Below are 20,643 nucleotides of genomic sequence, written 5' to 3' on the forward strand. Positions count from 1 at the left end.
TAAAAAGTTACCTTTATTAATTTGTTTATTAAAATGTTAGCATCATGACTCATCATCCTCATTTCCAACCTAGGGTTTATTAGATTTAAATCTACTGTTTCCCCAATTTCAACCAATCGTGGGTTCGGATGATATCAGGGGTTAAAACCCTAGATCTCCATGGAATCAATGAAGGTAAAATTGTGTGATACACGATAATCGTGATGATTATAAATTGCTTATTGATCTTATGTATCTATTCAAGATTATATTTTTACAATTAGAAAAACATCTATTCCAGCATATTGATTATTGTTGTAAATTTCAACCATAAATTCATAGATAAAACAAAGTGATCTAAACTGATAATACTAACCTGACATATGGATATGGAAATCTTGCAGGTAGAACTGGAATGAGGATTACAACTTTAACGAAGCAGTTTGATGTAAGCTTAATGAAAAAAAAATCGCAGAAACAATTGAACATTAAGAAGACGAATGAGGTGTTTCAAAATTTTGGATTTCACGTTTTGAGTTAAAGTTATATGCTTGAATATTGGAAAAAGATTACGATTATATGATTTTATTGTTGTTGGATCTTTATTAGATATAATTTTCTTCCTGATTTTTTGGAATTTAAAAGATTACAACTAAAAATTAGTTTAATATTCAAATTTCATCTAAAAAAGGAGTTTGATTATTCAATAATATATATATATATATATATATATATATATATATATATATATATATATATATATATTAGATTATGCTTGTTAAAAATAGTTACAAACCATTAATAAACTTCACCCTGACAAATTGAACAATAACAACAACTGGAGCAAGGCTATTATTGTTAGCAAGAAAATCATGCATGTAGTATGCATTATGACCCCACAAAGTTATCTTAAGCTTAGTATCCCTGAAATAATAAACAAATATTGTAAATAATATAAATGTAGCTATATTACTTGTTTGTAATAATGGTGAATACTCTATATCTTGAAGATGCAAGAGCATCTTGTGTTTTGATTTATCTTGTTCTGAGGTATCCATATGCCCATACTCAAAAATGTGTCCAATAATATCTACAAAAGCAAGGAAATATAATTTAATATAAAATATCAAATTGTAATACGAAGAAAGAATTTAGGATGTTATATAGCAAAAGTTAATATTAAATAAACCAACCAAAAGAGTTTGACTCCAGGATGTTGTTAGAAACGATAGTATTGAAGTCAACAAAATGAAAGCCATGTGCAGATCCAGAAAAGTTTTCACAATCTTTTACAATTGTATCGTGATAAAAATTTAGTTTTGATTCCGGATGAGCAAACTTAAATTTTGAAGTATTTGGTGCGACGTTAGGTTTCTTGACGTAAATTGAACTATCCTCTTTTAAATAGCGCTTGAATTTAGGAAACCATTTCTTCACACATGATGCATGAATTTTCCTTCCCTAAAATAAATGAAATAATAAATATTTAAATATAATTGCTTATGAGTATGAATAATTTTTTATAAAAATAATAATTGAATACATCCATCTTATACCTCCTCATCCATCAAAATCATTTCTATCGAGTATGTGTCGTTCGCATCAAATCTTGACTTTTGAGTCCAAAGACGTATGATCCGAACTTTAATTGTGAAATCGTCCTTGATTGAGTCAATTTCCTTTATAGGAGTAATATGTTCCATTGTACCTTGCAAGTTAAAAAAAAAAAGTTTACATTAAATTAGACAATTATAATCAGCACACAGAAAAAAACAATCAAACAGTCAAGAAGAAAGTACATTGGTAGGCTGTTACGATTAAATTAGACAATTATAATATGCGTTTTTCCAGGTGAGTATTCATATAAAATATTTATTTCCTTAATTAAAACAACAAAAGATATATTTTTATTTATTTTTCAATTTGCATAACTTTTTTTATTGATTTAATAAAGTTGCATACCAAATTGTTAGGCTGTTACGATTTCACCACCTAAAATATGTATATTTGTATTATAATATATTATCTTGTTAGTATTTCATGAATGCAATCAATAACACTTGTGTGCTTTGAATGCGAAGTTGGATTTAGCTTTGCTATAAGTTTCAATCGATTTTGAAATTGAGTATTGTTCGCATTTGTATGAGTGTAGTCGATGAATCGATAAAGCAAGAACATATGAGTTTTGATTCGCAATTGGATTGATGATTGAGGGATGATTCGTGAAGAAAAACGCGAAGTCAAGGACTGTGAAATTGTTGTTTGCAAGAATTTAAAAACTCGATTGTGGAGTTGTTGATGCTCATTTTGCGAAAGTAAAACAATCGAGTGTTTGCATCTGTGAATCAATTTGAAGTCAATTGGGTTAATATTTGCATATGGGTTCAACATATGAATTTTTGATTTCGCAAGTTTAGAGTTCAAGAACTAAACTGTGTTTGCATCTGGAATGAAAATTTTGTGGTTCGCATTTGATTAATTAGGTTAAAATGCGAAGGTGATTAATGCGAAGGGTGTAAGAATGAAGATGCGAAGTATTTCACAGTAGAATGCGAATTGGGGAAGAAAACAGAAATTTTCAAATATTGTCCCTGGAGTTTCGCATTTTTGGAAATAAATACTCAACTTCACAAATGGGGGTCATAAAATGATGAAATTGCAGAATTTTTAAAGAGATACACACACATAGACAACCACACATATATTTAGAAAATTAAACTAAAAGATGATAAATTACAGATTATAGCATTGTTCTTTGAGAATAAATTACTAAAAATGGGATATAGTGTAACAGGAACTTCAAAAAGAAATTGATACTTTTTTGTTTATTATATAAACGGTTTGATAAATCAGACGAAATAATCAATTCTTTTGTTTATCATTTAAGTGTAGATGTTACCAAGAAAACAATGAGAAAATTACATATTTACTGATATACCCTTAAGGGTATATAATGAGAAAAAAACTAAAAATCGAAAACTAAACAGAAAAAACCTGTATATTTAACAAAAAAATTAGGATATAAACAGGAAAATCGTAAAGCACTGATTGATTTATATATTTAATTGTATCACTTGCAAACATACTTTTCAAAAACAGATATAAACATATACGTACATATAGACAATAAAACATATATTTAGAAAAATAAACTAAAAGATGATCAATTCCAAAATATAGTATTGTACTTTGAGAGTAGATTCCTAAACATAGGATATAGTGTAACAGGAAGTTTAAAATGAAATTTGTAATTTTTTTGTTTATTATTTAAACGGGTTTGATAAATCACATGAATTGATAATTTGAGTTACTTTTTCAACAGGTTTGTAGTTTATATGAATATGATGTTAAAAGAAACCACCAACTGATAAAAGTATTTTCAAGTTTTCAGAAAACGTGTCATGTAAGAAAAATCATTATGGAAGAATTATTGGTCTAACCATCCAAATACCCTAATTACGATTAAGTATTTAGATGGACCAAATCATTGGAGGAAGCAAATAGGTGTAGAAGAAATTGAATGGTCCTATGACTCTAATGTATCACATACAGTTATATAAGATACACATATTAAGAAAACCAAAAATCGACATACACAGATCGTGACTATATGTACCAGAATATACATAAAGAAATACCAATGTATCAAACTCTTATACATAACAGGTAAAAAAATAGAGGGAAAAGTGATGAAATCGATTAAGAATGTAGATGAAATAGAACATCTAAAAGGTAAAGAGCAATGTAGTTTTGCTGACCTGATGATGAATACGTGACCCTTAAAATCATATTGACTTCTGAAATTGTATTGAAATATATCATCTCTTCCTAAACTGATTGCCTGATTTTTTGGGATTGATATAAAATGGAATTTAAATTGATTACCTGATTTATTGGGATTGATTTCATCTTCAATATTCCACCGAATTAAATTTGAAATTTCCTGATTTATATATTTACTGATTGACGATTTATGTTTCATGATGTGTACAGTTTTATTTTTGAGAATAGAAGGGCGAAGTGGGAACTTCGCTTATAATTTTTGAGCGGGAAAATGCAAGGGTGAGTGGCTAAGGGAATGCCAGGTGGCGTTTCTAGTACTGTTTTATTAGTAGAGAATATTAACTTGAAAAAAGGTAAATAGTATAACATTCATTAAATCTTTCTAAAAATTTGATTTTGATATCATGTTAATATTTTTTTCAAATTGGATACTGTATTTTAGATTTGTTATAATTCTGACCATTTGATCCGTCAATTTAGTTGTCTATTGACATGATATAATGATGTCTCAGTTTTAATGGCGTGACGTGTTGTCAAAACATGCAAACATGTCAAAATTAAAAATAATAATAATAATAAAAGACACTAAGCTTATATTTTTTAAAATTTTGACACACTACTAGAAAACAGCCTTTAATGACGCGCAAATAATAATACGTACTGATTTATAATACATATTTTTTGTGTGTCGTAAAATTATCATTAGCTTTCCAAAAGTTGAAGGGTAGAGGACACACATTTGTGCGTGCCCTAAAGTTAGTTTCAAAACAAAAAATAAAAAACACGAATGGCGCCTTTCATAAAACGCGTATCGTGGAAAAATGTCGCTTTATAATTTTTCAAACGCACGTCTAATTCCTAGCCTATAATTAAATCCTGAACAGAGCTAGGCCTTTTTGTCAAGAACTTGCTCGGTCTTCCTTTAATGTACGTTCTCTCTTCTACATCTCCACCTACCGATCATTCTCTCCTCCCCTTCTCTCTGCATATCCTAATTCGTCATCATCACCATCGAACCCAATGATTTGAGAGTTCGGAGTACGACTGATGAAATTCGATCAATGTCGACTCTATAACAATTCTTTCTCATACCTGAACCCTAGATCTCGCCTCCAACCTTCCTACATCTTTATGGTGACGACGACTCAACAGAAACTCCACCACCTCTAACGGAAGGTATGACCACTATATCTCATCATTATTTCAATGATTCAAATGGATGCGACGATATGTTTTACCTCTTTAAAAATTTCCCTTATCTTTTTTTCTTTATTTAGATGCTTATGAATCCCCATTGTGTCCTTTGCTTTGAGGATGTTGTAATAGTTATCCTTCTGGCCTCTGTTGTTGCTCTATCACACATGTGAATCGTGCTATGGTTTCAAATTTCTGAAAGATATGTTTAATAAACTTTAATGAAATTACGAAATTGAAGTCTATAGATTTAACTAATTTATTCAAGTCGTTGCATAAGTTGTCTATCCAAATGGATGTTGTACATAAGCATGGAAAAATAGGACTCATTGGGTTGGATCAAATGTTACAAATGATGCTACTGAATCAATCGTAGATGTTGAGAAGTATCTACAACTCATAGTCCTATTAAAAGGTAACTTATTTTCACTAATCATATGATCTCTAATAGGTTTTAAGGTTGATTTCTATGTTTGACTTTTCTTGACCGACATCATGGTAAATTGTTGGAGGAAGGTGTTGTAACATCTCGACTCCCAAGTATTTATTTAAAGCTTTTATATTCATAATTTTGGACGTACTCAACAATCAGGTTTGCCCCAACTCGTCGTGTAGAAACTAATGAAGTCGCGTAGATTCTAGAACCTACTCGACAAGTTGGAGGACTCAACTCGACGAGTTGAGGCTGGACATGAAAACCCTAATTTTTAGGGGTTGCACCCTATTTAAAGGACCTTAAGTCCTCCCCTCCATCCTCCTTACCACCTTTCACATCTAGAGAGTAAACCCTAAGCGAGCTAACCCATATTTTGAGTGTGTGAGGCTAAAAGTGTGTGTTTGGTGCATTTCTTGAAGAGACTTGAAGATTTGCAAGCTTGGAACGAGGAGGGGTTGTAGATCCAACATCTACATCGTTTTGGCATTCTTTTGGAGGTAAAAAGTCTTTATCTTGGCTTTCCATTCCTTAGATATCTTCTTATGTAAGTATATGGGCATTTCTGGTGCAAAATTGGGTCATTCTCAAGTTTAAGCTGGTCATGAGAACATGGTCTCAGATCTGGACTCCTCTAGGCCCTCATGAACATAAAGTTCTCGACTTTATCTATCCCTAGCCCTTTTATGTGCCCTAAACCATTTCCTAAGGCTAGTTTTGAGTGTTTTAGCTTCTTTAAGCCTTGCATGCATATAAAGTTAGTGTCTTTACATGGTAACTGCACCCTAGGAGGCTAGATCTACAGTTTTGAGCCTTGGTTTCGCTTAAAATCATCTGAATGAGGAAAGGACTGAAGAAACTCGATGAGTTGCATTGTCAACTTGATGAGCTGAATGAGGGTTTCCCGCTTTCTGGATTCTGTATGAACTCGGGGAGTTAGTGAGATAACTCGATGAGTTTGTTAGGGTTTTTCTCGAGGTTCTGGATGATGCATGTACTCAACGAGTTGTCTGGTAACTCGGCACGTTGACTAGGGTTTTCACGATCTTCTAAGCTCTAAAGGAACTCGACGATTCTGTAAGCTTCACTCGAAAAATTGGATCTACATGGACTATTAACCTTGACCGTTGACTTTGACTTTGACCAAGGGTTGACCAAGTTTGACTTCTGAGGGAATTTTGGCAATTTGGGATTTTAATGGAATCAATATATGATGGTTGCACGCAGTTGAGTTTGGAGCCAAGAGTGGGAAATAGATCTTCTTGATTTCAACACTTCTTGTGAGGTGAGTTGTCCTCACTATACTAATAGGGTCGAAGGCACCAATGCCAACCCTTTTTGGATTTTTATCCTGGTTATTGCATGACGATATGCTTAGTGACCTGTTAGGTCGGTATTCTGGTATATAGGATGATGATATTTTAGTGACCTGTTAGGTCGGTGTCCTGGTATATAGGATGAGGCTATGATTAGTGATTTGTTAGACTGGTTGCTAGCTAGCTTATGATACTTATGTGTTGATTGTGTATGTAGGGTTGGGTTGAGGCAGACTTGCTTTATGCTGAAGTCCAACAGACCCAGGGCGGACCGGATATACTGAAGACTCATTATGACATATCATTTAGGTCGAAAGCCTACAGAATGGTCTAGACAGGCTGAAGGCCCGGGTGGGTAGACCAGACATGCTGAAGGCTCTAAGAGTGGGCCAGATAGACTGTAGGCCCGGTGAGGGAAATCCAGTCTTACTGTAGACTCTATATACATGTTGTTTGTTTGCTATGATATGGTTATGATTTGTATGGCGTTGGTATTTTAAGGGAACTCACTAGGCTTCGGGCTTACAGTTTTCGATTTAATTTCAGGTACTTTGGATGATCGCGGGAAAGCGAAGGCTTGATCGTGCACCTCCTCGTATTTTATGATTTTGATTTCTGGGATACTCTGACATGAAACTATTTTGAAAACATTTGTAATAAATATTGGTTTTTGAATGCTTGAAAAAAGTTTTAAATTTGCATGAATTTTATGGAGGTTACAAGTTGTTATCAGAGCCTTGGTTTGAGTGAATTGGAGGAACACTCGTGTGAATCTAGTATCAAACTAAGGAAAAGATTTTTAAAATGGTTTTCAAAATACTAAAGGAGGATGCAGAGTGTACGATCAGTCGGAGCCAGTAAGTAGACCCCAAAATACCATATAAATATTTGATATTGTGATATGTTAGAACAACATGCTAACGATAGGCTAGGGATCTTCATGAATTGCATGATAGAATTGCTTGATTATATGATGCCTAATATCCTAGGGTTTTCCTTATATGAAATGGACATCATTACTATAGTTGCTTAGTGTATGTATCATAGTTGTACATAGTTAAAATCTTATAGCCTGAGAATGTTTGTTTTAGCCTTATTTCTTGTTCTTGTTTGATGAAGGGCTTAGGGTAGGATCAGATATTCAAAAGTCTATAGGATCTAGCGGTATGTATGACTAGCATACACGAGTGTTACATGGTTGGTGAAAGTTTCATGGATGACTTTTGCGGGGTTAGTCAGCCAGTTATGAGATATTTAGCCTTCCTCTAGGAGTGAGGATTGAGCGCTTGCCTATGCTTATGTATAATTTTAGGGGTTGTGATGCTACCTGATACAAATATGGGTAGGTGTGGAAGGTAGTATGAGCCCGTACTACTGAAAGCACAAGACCCATACGCATATCAAGGAAGTCACAACCCCTAGGGATTTGTTGGGAGTTGGTTCCCCGTTATTATATAGGATGTCTTATATTTTTCCGGTATATTTTCAGCATGGTGGTTACGAGGCTATTTGTGACCAGATCCGGCTCGGGATCAGGAGCTAGAGTTAGGGTGGACCAGCAGTGCCCGAAACCATTGACCAAATGAGGCCAGATGAGTTGGATGCCAGTATTCAGGAGATCCTACATGATGAGGTTGCTACACTATTCTGGGAACACTTTCCGGAGATGTTCGGTTCTATCAAGATCGTCATGGTTGAGTACTTTGATGAGCGTTATGCAGCCATTGTTGAGACGGATTCCGCTGCAACCTCCGCCGCTGTAATAGCTGTTGATGGTGGGACCAGTCGGGCTTTTCAGTACTGATGTATGTTAAACCAACTAGTTTTATTCCTACTTTTCTAATGTAAATTTAACACACAATAGGCAGTGTACCTGTCTAATGTAAGTATAGTTTTTAGTAAGCAGGATATCGAACTCAGGGAACGACAATTAAACTAATTACTAAATCTATCTAAAAAACAAATAATAAAATGAGGGGTTTTTATCTAGTTTTGCAAGACTAGAAAACTTAAATTTCTAACTAAAACTCAAACAAAACAGTTGACAGCTAGAGAGCTAGAGAGCTAAAATCAACTAAATTCAATGGTGGAAGAGATTTTTGTTTAGGTTTGACTCATTTGATCTTATGGTTCATTCTACAAAAATTGCAATGGATTAATTTATATTGGCTACCAATTAAGATGATTAGGTTCACGTTCGCTATTACTAATCCTTAGAAAACAAATTAATGTAAGTAGTGGCCAGTTGTCTAAATTAATGAATTTCCTAGTTTATTTATTCGGATTATGTAAGACTTGTAGTGGTCAACTAAATTGGTCCTTTAATTAACCTCTTGCTGCTGGTTCATCATACAAGCTCACGCATTAATTTTCCTATTTTCTATTAATCCTAGTTTCACATTCGCTATTCCTAGGCATATAATAATGTTTTCACATGCATCATATGAGGTTAGCAATTAAGAGATGGTCATGGAACTTAATCACAGGTTAATTAAGAGAAAATAGTTGTAATTAATACATAAGGTTATTTAACAAGCTTAACAAAACATTATTACCAACAAAAGTTAATCCTACTCATAAATCAACACATAGTCTCAAATTTGTCTTCCCTAAACAGAAGATATATGTTCTAGTTCATGATTAAAACAGTAAAAAGCTCAAAAACACAATCTAATAACTCAAACATGTTTTAGAAACTAGATTTAGTAAAGAATAAATTGATTTTTCCTTAATTCTCCTCCAAAAGTGGATCTAGGTGGATTCTCTGACTTCTCACGCTCCAGAAGAACTCTTATTCGCAGCTTTCTTTCCAAGGACTTCTTAAAAAAATCGGGTGTCGATCTGGCAGTCTCTTTTTATAGATTAGAGGTGACTCGTAGAGTCTAGGTACAGATTCGCCGAGTCCCACCTTAAATCCCCGTGTCTGGAAAGGCAAGGATTCCTCTGCTTCGAGAACCTTTGTGGGAGCTCGCAAGTCACGGACCGACTCGCCAAGTGCCTTGTGATTTTTGGCTCTTTTCTTATTTCCTTGATTCCCGAGCTCCCGACAGTTGCTCCTGCTTCCTTTTGCTTCCGAGCACTTCTTTTGGACTGAAAATATAATTTAAACATAATTATGCATCTTTTTTCCATAATTGTAATAAATTAGCCAAAATGTATTAACATTCTATGCAAAATATATGACTAAATATACACATATCAAGTACCGGGACTTTGATGACACAACGCCCTTGACTTTTTATGGGATTCAGGACCCAATCATAGCTATAAGGTGGCTATCTGATGTTGAGGGATGCTTTTTCACATGCTCATTTCCTATTGACCAGAAGGTTAGGTGTGCTCTGAACCTATTGAGGTCCGAGGCAAAGGACTGGTGGAGATTGATGACATGGTTGTTGAAAGACTCCAACTTTCGTATTTATGAAAGACCCAAAATTTCATACTATTTCAAAAGATTTCTTAATTTACTTCCTCAAAACATGCTACATGCATATTTATAAAACAATTTTTATATTGATAAAGTGATTACAAAAGATTGGATACAAATCGACTAAGATTTATTACATTTCATGTCTACCGAGGAATCTACTATTCATATAAATACATGAACATTAAAATACAGAGAAATACTATTAACTATTTTAAATCTTTCAGCAGTATAAAGCTATATTGGATACTCATCACCTGCAATTGTTAAATATTGAAAGGGATAAGCGATAACGCTTAGTGAATTCAATGAATAGATACAATATAATCTTATGCCTTATAGATACCAATATGACAGAAGCAAAAGGGAACAAGAACAACAATAGCATATGCGTATCATATGTCACGCTTTCAATATCAACTCAAGATTTGATTCATAGATTTACGATCAATGAGACATAACGATTTCAATACTTGATATGCATCAATAAAGTTTTGGCCCAAATGGCACAGAAGACATATAATTTCTGATAATCAATATGATATATTTCAGGTTTTCACGCCTTGTTTAGCATTTCGGTAGGTTTCAGGTTTCCATGCCCAGTTTAACATTTCAGTAGATTTCAGGTTTTCACGCCATGTTTAACATTTCAGTAGATTTCAGGTTTTCACGCCCTGTTTAATCTTCTACCAATGCCATTTAAATATAATTCATTCACTTACGGAACATGCTCTACATGGCCAGAGTCTTTGTACCATTACCAATGTGAATCTAAGTCTTTTCACTGATCACATGGTCAAAGGTATTACTTTTGCTATCAAAATACCAGAAATAAAATAACACGGAAAATAACTCGGAATAATAACACTGAGAAGCACATAGCACATATAACACACAACATCCAATTGTTCCTATATATTGAACTCACCTTAAGTTAACCGGGGGTTAAAATAATAATTTGGACAACACTTCGGCTTTAAATATGACTTTCTATGTTGAAAATCGGGAGCTTAATTGAAAACCGGGCTCTGCGAAGGTAGGGCTTCAAAACCGAAAAGATAAAATTTTTGGGTTTCTCGGGGGTCTCGGGGTGTGTTTCAGGTGCTAAAATTGATACCGGGGCTTCGAGGAAAGTCAAAATGAACAAAAATATGGAAAAGGGGGCAAAAATGGCAATTTTCTAAAATTACCCGGGAGATCTCGCAGCCCTCCCTTTTATAGGGCTGAGGTTCGGATGGTGCGCTGGCAGAAAGAACACGCAGCATCAGGAGGCGAAGGCAGAGGGCGCAACAGCGAGGCTAGGACGCGGTAGCTGGCTCGGATGCAAGGGTCGGACGCCAGGCGTCGTGCATGCGAGGCAGCTAGGTGCGAGGCTCGGAACGGTGACACGGAGCGCAGCGCGTCGGAAGGCCAGTGGGCCGTAGCTTCGGACCAATCAGCGACGGACACGACTCGGTGATGCAGTAGCTTTGTGCGAAGGACGTGGCCGAATCCGGACCTCTCATGCGAGATTTCTAGGAAATTGACCCCCGAATTTCTAAAATTCATAACTTTCGCATACGAGCTCCATTTTTACGTTCTTTATATGCACGCGTAGCTAGAATTACGCTCTACAACTTTTGTTTAGACTTCGTTGGCTAATTTTGACTTTATTTTTAATATTATTATTTTTAACAGACCGGGACAAGAAAATCCGTTAAAAATTCATAACTTCTTCATTCGACATCCGTTTTCGTCAGACTTTTTACCGTTGTACTACAAATGAAGAGACCTTCGATTCTCATTTAGGATGTATCAGTAAATATCGCTCGATCTAAAATTCAAGTTTTTAGTTGTCTACTGCTAAGTTGAAACTTCGAAAAATCATAACTTCCTTATACGAAGTCAGATTTTGGCGTTCTTTTTACCGAATTTCTCAGTTTAATGAATACTACGACTTTCATTTAGATTACTATGGCTAAAAAGTAGTTTATCAAAAACTCACTTTTTACGTCATTCGGCGCCATGCCGATTTTGTCGCTGATCTTCGGTTGGTCATAACTTCTTCGTTATAACTCGGATTTCGACGAGGTTTTCGCCTAAATGTTTCTAACGAGATTCTATACAACATCAAATAATAAAATTTTACTTATTTAAAATTTTATATTTTCACTAAATTTTCATTATTTGGCTATTAATTGAAATCTCATAAGACTTCCAACATTTTATGAGTGATTCTAAACATAGTTTTACTTCATTTCTAGTAAAAGTAGCTGTTAGAACTCAACACTCAATTTTATTCACTTTTAATAATAACAATACACAATTTTAGAATGTGTATGTTACAGTTGTATACTGATGATCAGAGAGTTGCGGTTACTTGGGATCAATTTAGGGAGATGTTCCGCGCTCGCTACATTCCACGGGTTGAGCGTGAGAGGATGACACATGAGTTTTTGGATTTAAGGCAGGTTGCGGAGTCTGTGACAGAGATCACCCATATGTTCACTGAGAGGGGGATGTTTTTCCTGGAGTTTGCTTCCAAGCAGGCTTAGATGACACGTTATATGAGCATGCTCAATACCGACATCTGACAGTTTGTTGTTACCTAACGTTGTGATACATTGTTGGAGTTATAGGAAGACGCTAGTCGGCGAGAGCTTGAGATTGAGTTACAATTGTGGGAGCATAGGCAATCCCCACTGCAGTTGCAGTCGGTGTCGAAGCGGTCTAAGACCGCTGATACTAGGTTTGGGGGTCATCGCAGCCGCACTTGTGGGAAGTGCAGGAAAGGCCATTCTAGGGTGTGTAGATCTGATATTACGTGCCGCAAATGCAGCAAGGATGGTCATTTTTCAAGGGATTACCGTCAGTTAGCCCCAGTTCAGGATATGAGGATTTGCTACCACTGCGATCAGGTTGGTCATGGGAAGATCAACTATCCATTGCTTGTTGCCAGGCCGGCACAGGCTCTAGCGCCAGCTACACTGAGTATTATTAAAAGGAGTCAGGGTAGAGCAGAGCCTCAGAAGGCTCAGGGACACACCTTTCAGCTTAAAGAAGAGGAGGCCAAGACAACACCGGATGTGGTAGTTGGTATGTTTCCATATTTTTTTATCTTATTGATTATATCTGTTTTATGCTTATTTCTTAGTACCTATGTCAGGTATGTTTTTAGTGAACTCCTTACCTGCATTGGTATTATTTGACTCCAAGGCGAGTTGGTCATTTGTTTCTCGATCGTTTAGTAGGGAGTTCTGTTTGCATTTAGGAGAGCTTGAGTGACTGTTACAAGTCTCTATCGCCAATTAAAACGGGATTTATGCTTCTTAAGTCTATCAGGGTTGCGTTCTGGAGATCTTCGGGGAGTCCTTCCCGATAGACTTGATTCTGATCCCCGTGGGGAGCGTATGTGTGAATGTTGGTATGGATTGGTTGAGTCGCTTTCGTGCCATGATCGACTGCAAGCGTTAGCGGGTGGTAGTTTGAACCCCAAGTAGGGGAGAACTGGTTATCTACAATGAGGGCACAAGGTTGGGTTCAGGGTTTTGCTCAGCCGTCAGGGCTTGGCATTATATTCAGCGTGGGTGTGTGGATTATCTAGCGTATGTGGCGGATATGCAGGTCAGGGATCAGGTCTCGGTTTCTGAGGTTCCATTGGTTAGAGAGTTTGCTGACATGTTTACGGAGGAGTTACTCGGAGTGCCTCCTGAGAGGCAGGTCGAGTTCAGGATCAACCTAGCATTAGGTGTGGCCCCTATTGCCAAGGCGCCCTACCGATTGGCACCACCTGGGATGCAGGAGTTGTCATCTCAGTTACAGGAACTGTTGGGCAAGCAGTTCATCCATTCGAGCAGTTCTCTGCAGGGAGCGCTGATTCTCTTCGTGAGGAAGAAGGATGGTTGACACCATATTTGCATTGACTACTGGGAGATGAACAAGCTAACTGTAAAGAATCATTTCCCCATCCCATGATAGATTATCTCTTCGATCAATTACAGGGAGCATCTTGGTTCTCCAAGATAGAATTGAGGTCTGGCTACCATCAGGTTAGAGTTAGGGAAGAGGATGCGGAGAAGACCACATTCCTGACTCGTTACGGACATTACGAGTTCGTGGTGATGTTATTTGGTCTCACTAATGCGCCAACAGTATTTATGGACCTGATGAATCAATTATGCAGACCAATGCTCGAACGTTCAGTCATCATGTTTATAGATGTCATCTTAGTGTATTCCAAGACCATAGAGCAGCATGATGAGCATCTTCGTGAGCTGTTGGGAGTTTTAAGACAAGAGCAGTTATATGCCAGGCTCTTGAAATGTGAGTTTTGGTTATGAGAGGTTCAGTTCCTTAGGCATCTTATTAACCAGGAGGGGATTTTGGTCGATTCGTCCAAGTTTGAGGCGGTTATGCACCGGAAGGTTCCAAATCTCCCTCGAATATCAGGAGCTTCTTTGGATTGGCAGGGCACTACTGGAGATTCATACATGATTTCTCCAAGATTGCGGTACCCCTCACTAGTCTGAACAGGAAGCGGTGTATTTTTGGTGTGGCCTAGAGCAGCAGGCTGCATTTGAGACACTACGACAGCGACTCTACGGGGCACCGGTTTTGACTCTCCCTAAAGGATTTGGCGATTTTGTGGTATTTTTGTGATGCATCGATATCCAAATTGGGAGCAGTCCTTATGCAGAGAGGACAGCTGATAGCCTATACATCACGTCAGCTGAAGCCGTACAAGACGAGATACCCTACACATGATCTGGAGTTGGGAGCGGTGGTATTCGTTCTCAAGATTTGTAGACACTATCTCTATAGGGTCCGCTGTACCATATACACGGACCACAAGAGTTTGAGACACATCATGGATCATCCGAACTTGAACATGAGACAACGCAGGTGGCTGGATGTAGTCAAGGACTACGACTGTGAGATCCTTTACCATCCGGGTAAAGCGAATGTGGTTGTCGATGCCCTGAACCACAAGATGGATGGATCCTCTGTTCCAGTAGCATGTATGAGGATATCAGTGGATTCTCCACTGGTGGGTTTGATTAGAGATGCTAAGGCTGAGGGTATACGGCAGGAGAAAGGAACATGGAGAGGATTAGAGGCGAGATCACCAGATTCGTCCAGGATAGTTGGGGATTATTGACCCGTTGCGGTCAGGTATGGGTTTCGATGTCTGGTGGGGTTAGATAGATGGTTTTGGAGGAGGCTCATAAGTCTCACTTCTCTATTCACCTGGGGGCCACCAAGATGTACAGGGATCTGAGTTTGAGCTACTGTTGGTCGTGCATAAAGCGAGAGATCGCTTGGTATGTCGAGTGGTGCTTGACCTGTAGGATAGTCAAGGCGGAGCATCAGATGTCGCATGACAAGTTTCAGCCTCTAGAGCTTCCAATGTGGAGATGGGCACAGATCACGATGGACTTCATTACCAAGTTGTCGAGGGCGGCAAAGGGATTTGATACTATATGGGTCATCATGGATCAATTGACCAATAATGCCCATTTCCTGCCCAATCAGGACAGCTTATCGACCGAGAAGCTGGCCGACATATATATCTCCGAGATTTTTGCTCGCCATGGGCTTCGAGTCTCTATTGTTTCATACCATGGTGTTTGGTTCACCTCCCACTTCTGGAAGAAGTTCCATGAGGATCTGAGCATGCAACTGCATTTCAGTACAACTTATCATCCGTAGACAGATGGCCAAAGTGAGCGGATCATACAGACCCTCAAGGATATGTTAAGGGTCTGCATCATTGACTTTGGTGGTAGTTGGGATTCCCACCTACCAATTGTAGAGTTCTCCTATAACAACATCTTTCATTCTAGTATTGGTGCTCTGCGATTTGAGCTGTTGTATGGGTGGAGATGTCACACCCCAGTCAGTTGGGGTGATATCGGCCACAGGGTGATAGGTCGGACTGACTTAGTTCTGCAGACTACAGAGAAGATTCAACAGATCATGTAGTGGTTGTAAACTACTCATATTCGGTAGAAGATTTGTGCCAACCGGCATTGATACGAGTTTGAGTTCCAGGCCAGCGACATGGTATTGCGGAAGGTCTCACCCTGGAAGGGTGTGATTCGCTTCAGGAAGAGGGGAAAGTTGGGTCTCCGATATATTGGACTCTTTCGGGTTATTGACAAGGTTGGAAAAGTGGCATATAGAATGTATCTCTAAGAGGAGCTCAGCCAGATTCACAACACCTTTCACGTCTCCCAGTTATGGAAGTGCATACTTGATGAGGATGCAGTAGTGTCATTAGATGATACTCAGGTAGATGAGATCTGAATTATGTAGAGAGGCCTATGGCAGTTCTGGAGAGGAAAGTGAAGGTTCTACGGAACAAGGAGGTACCTTTGGTATAGGTACAATGCGAACCCAGACAAGGATATGATTGGACTTGGGAGCCAGAGGCGGAGATGCGGGAGCATTACCCGGATCTGTTTGCAGCAGCAAACTTCGAGGACAAAGTCTAGATCAAGTGGGGAGACTTGTAACATCCCAACTCCTAGGTATTTATTTAAAGCTTTTATATTCATAATTATGGACCTAGTCGACGAGTTGGTTACCCCAACTCGTCATGTAGAAACTAAAGAATCTGTGTGGATTCTAAAACCTACTCGATGAGTTGGAGGACCCAACTCGACGAGTTGAGGCTGGACATGAAAACCCTAATTTTTAGGGTTTACACCGTATTTAAAGGACCTTAAGTTCTCCCCTCCATCCTCTTTACCACCTTTCACATCCAAAGAGCAAACCCTAAGCGAGCTAACACATATTTTGAGTGTGTCTAAGGCTAAAAGTGTGTGTTTGGAGCATTTCTTGATAAGACTTGAAGATTTGGAAGCTTGGAACAAGGAGGGGCTTGTGGATCCAACATCTACATCGTTTTGGCATTCTTTTGGAGGTAAAAAGTCTTTACCTTGGCTTTCCATTCCTTAGATCTCCTCTTATATAAGTATATGGGCATTTTTGGTGCAAAATGGGGTCATTATCGGGTTTGAGTTGGTCATGAGAACATGGTCTTAGATCTTGACTCCTCTAGGCCCTCATGAACATAAGTTCTCATCTTTATCTACCCTTAGCCCTTCTCCATTCCCTAAACCTCTTCCTAAGGCTAGTTTTGAGTGTTTTAACTTCTTAAAGCCTTTCATGCATGTAAAGTTAGCAACTTTACGTGGTAACTACACCCTATGAGGCTAGATCTACAGTTTTAAGCCTTGGTTTCGCTTAAAAGCATCTGAATGAAGAAAAGACTAAAGGAACTCGACGAGTTGCATAGTCAACTTGACAAGTTGAATAAGGGTTTCTTGCTTTTCTTGATTCTGCATGAACTCGGTGACTTAGTGAGATAATTCAACGAGTTGGTTACAGTTTTTCCCGAGGTTTTCATTGCTGCATGGACTCAACGAGTTGTCTGGTAACTCGGCGAGTTAACTAGGGTTTTCTCGATCTTCTAAGTTCTGGTGGAATACGAAGAGTCTATAAGCTGCACTTGACAAGTTGGGTCGACATGGATTGCTGACCTTGACTGTTGTCTTTGACTTTGACCAAGGGTTGACCAAGCATGACTTCTAAGTGAATTTTGGCAATTTTAGATTTTAATGGAATCAGTATATGATGGTTATAGGAAGTTGAGTTTGGAGCCGAGAGTGGGAAATAGATCTTCCTGATTTCAGCACTACTTGTGAGGTGAGTTGTGCTCGCTATACTAATAGGGTCGAAGACATCAATGCCGACTCTTTTGTATTGTTATCCTGGTTATTTCATGGCGATATGCTTAGTGACCTGTTAGGTCGGTATCCTGGTATATAGGATAATGATATGCTAGTGACCTATTAGGTCAGTACCTTATTACATAGGATGATGATATGATTAGTGATCTGTTAGACCGGTAGGATTGTTTGTACATGGTAGCTAGCTTATGATATTTATTTGTTGATTGTGTATATGAGGTTGGGTTGAGGCGGACTTGCTTTGTGCTGAAGGCCAATAGACCCAAGGCAGATTGGATAGACTACAGACCCATTAGGGCATATTAGTTAGGCCGAAGGCCCGGGTGGACCGACCAGACATGCTGAAGCATCTAAGAGTAGGCCAAATAGACTGCAGGCCCGATGAGGGCAATCTAATCTTACTATAGACTCTATATGCATGCTACTTTTTTTCTTTGATGTGGTTATTATTTGTATGGTGTTGGTATTTTGGGAGAAATCACTAAGCTTCGGGCTTATAGTTTTGGATTTTGTTTCTGGTACTTCAGATCATTGCGGGAAGGCGAAGGCTTGATCGAACACCTCCTCGCATTTTGTGATTTTGATTTATGAGATTCTCTGACATGAAACTGTTTTGAAAACATTTGTAATAAATATTGGTTTTTGAATGCTTGAAAAGGTTTTAAATTTGCATGAATTTTATGGATGTTATAGGTGCAAGTGGTTTTTTTTCAGAAACACCTTGCTCCTGAAGATGATAAAGAATCTAATAAAGATGTAAATTGGTCATATTTTAATGATTTTTGTTCTTCATCAAATAGGAACACTTCATTTGGAAGCAAAAAATGGGCTTCTGTATACTTGGCAAGTACCCCACAACAAGCTGTAGAACTGGGACTTAACTTTGCTGGTGTAGATGCGGTAAAATAGTGTTCTTGTTTTTTCATTTTCTATTTTTTGTTGTTTTTCATCATCTTGATCTGTGTATGTGTTTAGGATGAGGAGATTGATGATATTGAAGGCAGTTTGGATGATCCATTTATTGACCTTTTCACAAGCAAATAACCTATTTCACCATCCTAATCATGTATGTTAAAGTCGACTTTACACACAATGGAACTTTCATAAGGATGTGATAGAAGTAAATTGTCACTCAGTATTATTAAATACTAAGTCTGATCATCCTTCATAGGGTTACATATCAACTCTTATCACAATATTCGAACTGCATACTACATTACAATGTTAGGCAAGGTCTTGGCCTATTGAGTCTGAAAAACTTTGTTAGTCTTTCCTTTGATCTTCATTGAATTCTTCTAAATCTTGCATAATATCAGTCTCGATATCATTGAAGTATTTATCACCATTTTCAGTTCTTCTAACTCTGTAAGCAATCACTGCTTCAATCTGGACAGCAGTGGAACAACTTCATGGATTACACCAAAACATTCATCTCATCCGAATGTACTTTGAACCCACAACATTCCTCCAAAGGTGTTATTATTTCATCAAACATAGTTTGAATGTACAATACCACTCTATGGGTATTAATACACTATTTACAATATCACTTGATAGATTTTATTTTACGTTATCCTTTGACTGTTTATCGATGTCAACTATCATAAGTCGCCTTATCACTTCAAAACTTTCATTTCAATTCTAATACGAAAACTCTTAGAATCTGAAATACATAAAATTTCCTCTTCTAAATCATGGTTGGTAACAGACCTTTAACTTTCTCAAACAATAGCAATATAGGTAAGTAACTTAAGGCATGCTATATTCATTTATCATTTAGCACATATTAGAATATAAGGCTTATCTCCTCTTAATATTCTAGTGCTTGTGTCCATTTAGGTATTAAACCTAAAATATACCAGATACACATTGTACCATCATTACTTAGCAATTTAAGTTTAAGCCTAGAAATCCTTACCATTTCTAGTTCGCTTAAACTAATGCTCTAAAAATATTGAAGTAGCTTAGTACTTTTAAAATATTAAGATTTATCATTATCTAATATTCCCCTTAATTCTTTCATATGGTTTGTATCCATATACTCCTAATGAATCCATTCAAATATTGAACTTCTGACGGTTTAAGTCTAAATACCAATCCGTGGAATTTAGTTCACTTAAACCACTGCTCTGATACCATCAATAAAGCTTTGGCCCAAATGGCACAGAAGATATACACTTTCTGATTAAACATTTTGATAGATTTCAGGCTTTTAGCCCTGTCTAACCTTCTGCCAATACCATAGAATATATTTCATTCTCTTACGAGACATGCTCTACATGGCCAGAGGCTACATACCAGTACCACCGTGAATCTAAGTCATTTCACTAATCACATGGTCAAACGTATAACTTTGTTATCAAAATAGCGGAAATACTAACACAGAAAAGCACATAACACATATAACAAATAACATATAGTTGTTCATATATACTGAACTCACCGTGAATTAAGCGGGGGCTAAAATAGTAATTTGTGCAACACTTCGTTATAATAGATAGCTTTATTCGCTGAAAACCGGGCCCTGTGAGGGTTGAGCTTCAAACCGAAAAAATAAATTTATCGGGCCCTTCAGGCACTTCGGGGCGTGTTTCGGGTGTTGGGAATGATGTCGGGGATTCGAGGGAAGTTGAAATAGCAAAAAATTGGATTTAGGGGAGAAAAATGTCAAATTTCCAAACTTAATCTGGGAGGGTTCGCACCTCCCTTATATATGCGAAGCTTTGACCGAAGGGGGTGGGGGGAAGAGAGAAGCACGTGGTTGTTCACAGGCGAGGG

General features: G+C 37.5%; 1 long non-coding RNA gene across 1 annotated transcript; it reads right to left on the reverse strand.

Moving 5' to 3' along the window:
• Positions 1-853: 853 nt before the first annotated feature.
• On the reverse strand, positions 854-1,400 carry LOC145045836 (uncharacterized). Its single transcript, XR_013681897.1, has 3 exons — positions 1,173-1,400; positions 976-1,069; positions 854-903 (listed from the first exon to the last, which is right to left on the reverse strand). It is a non-coding gene; the product is annotated as an uncharacterized LOC145045836 (long non-coding RNA).
• Between the last annotated feature and the right edge of the window lie 19,243 nt (positions 1,401-20,643).

Source organism: Lactuca saligna, chromosome 5, assembly GCF_052625555.1.
Source record: "Lactuca saligna cultivar CGN05327 chromosome 5, ASM5262555v1, whole genome shotgun sequence".
NCBI classification, from domain to species: Eukaryota; Viridiplantae; Streptophyta; class Magnoliopsida; order Asterales; family Asteraceae; genus Lactuca; species Lactuca saligna.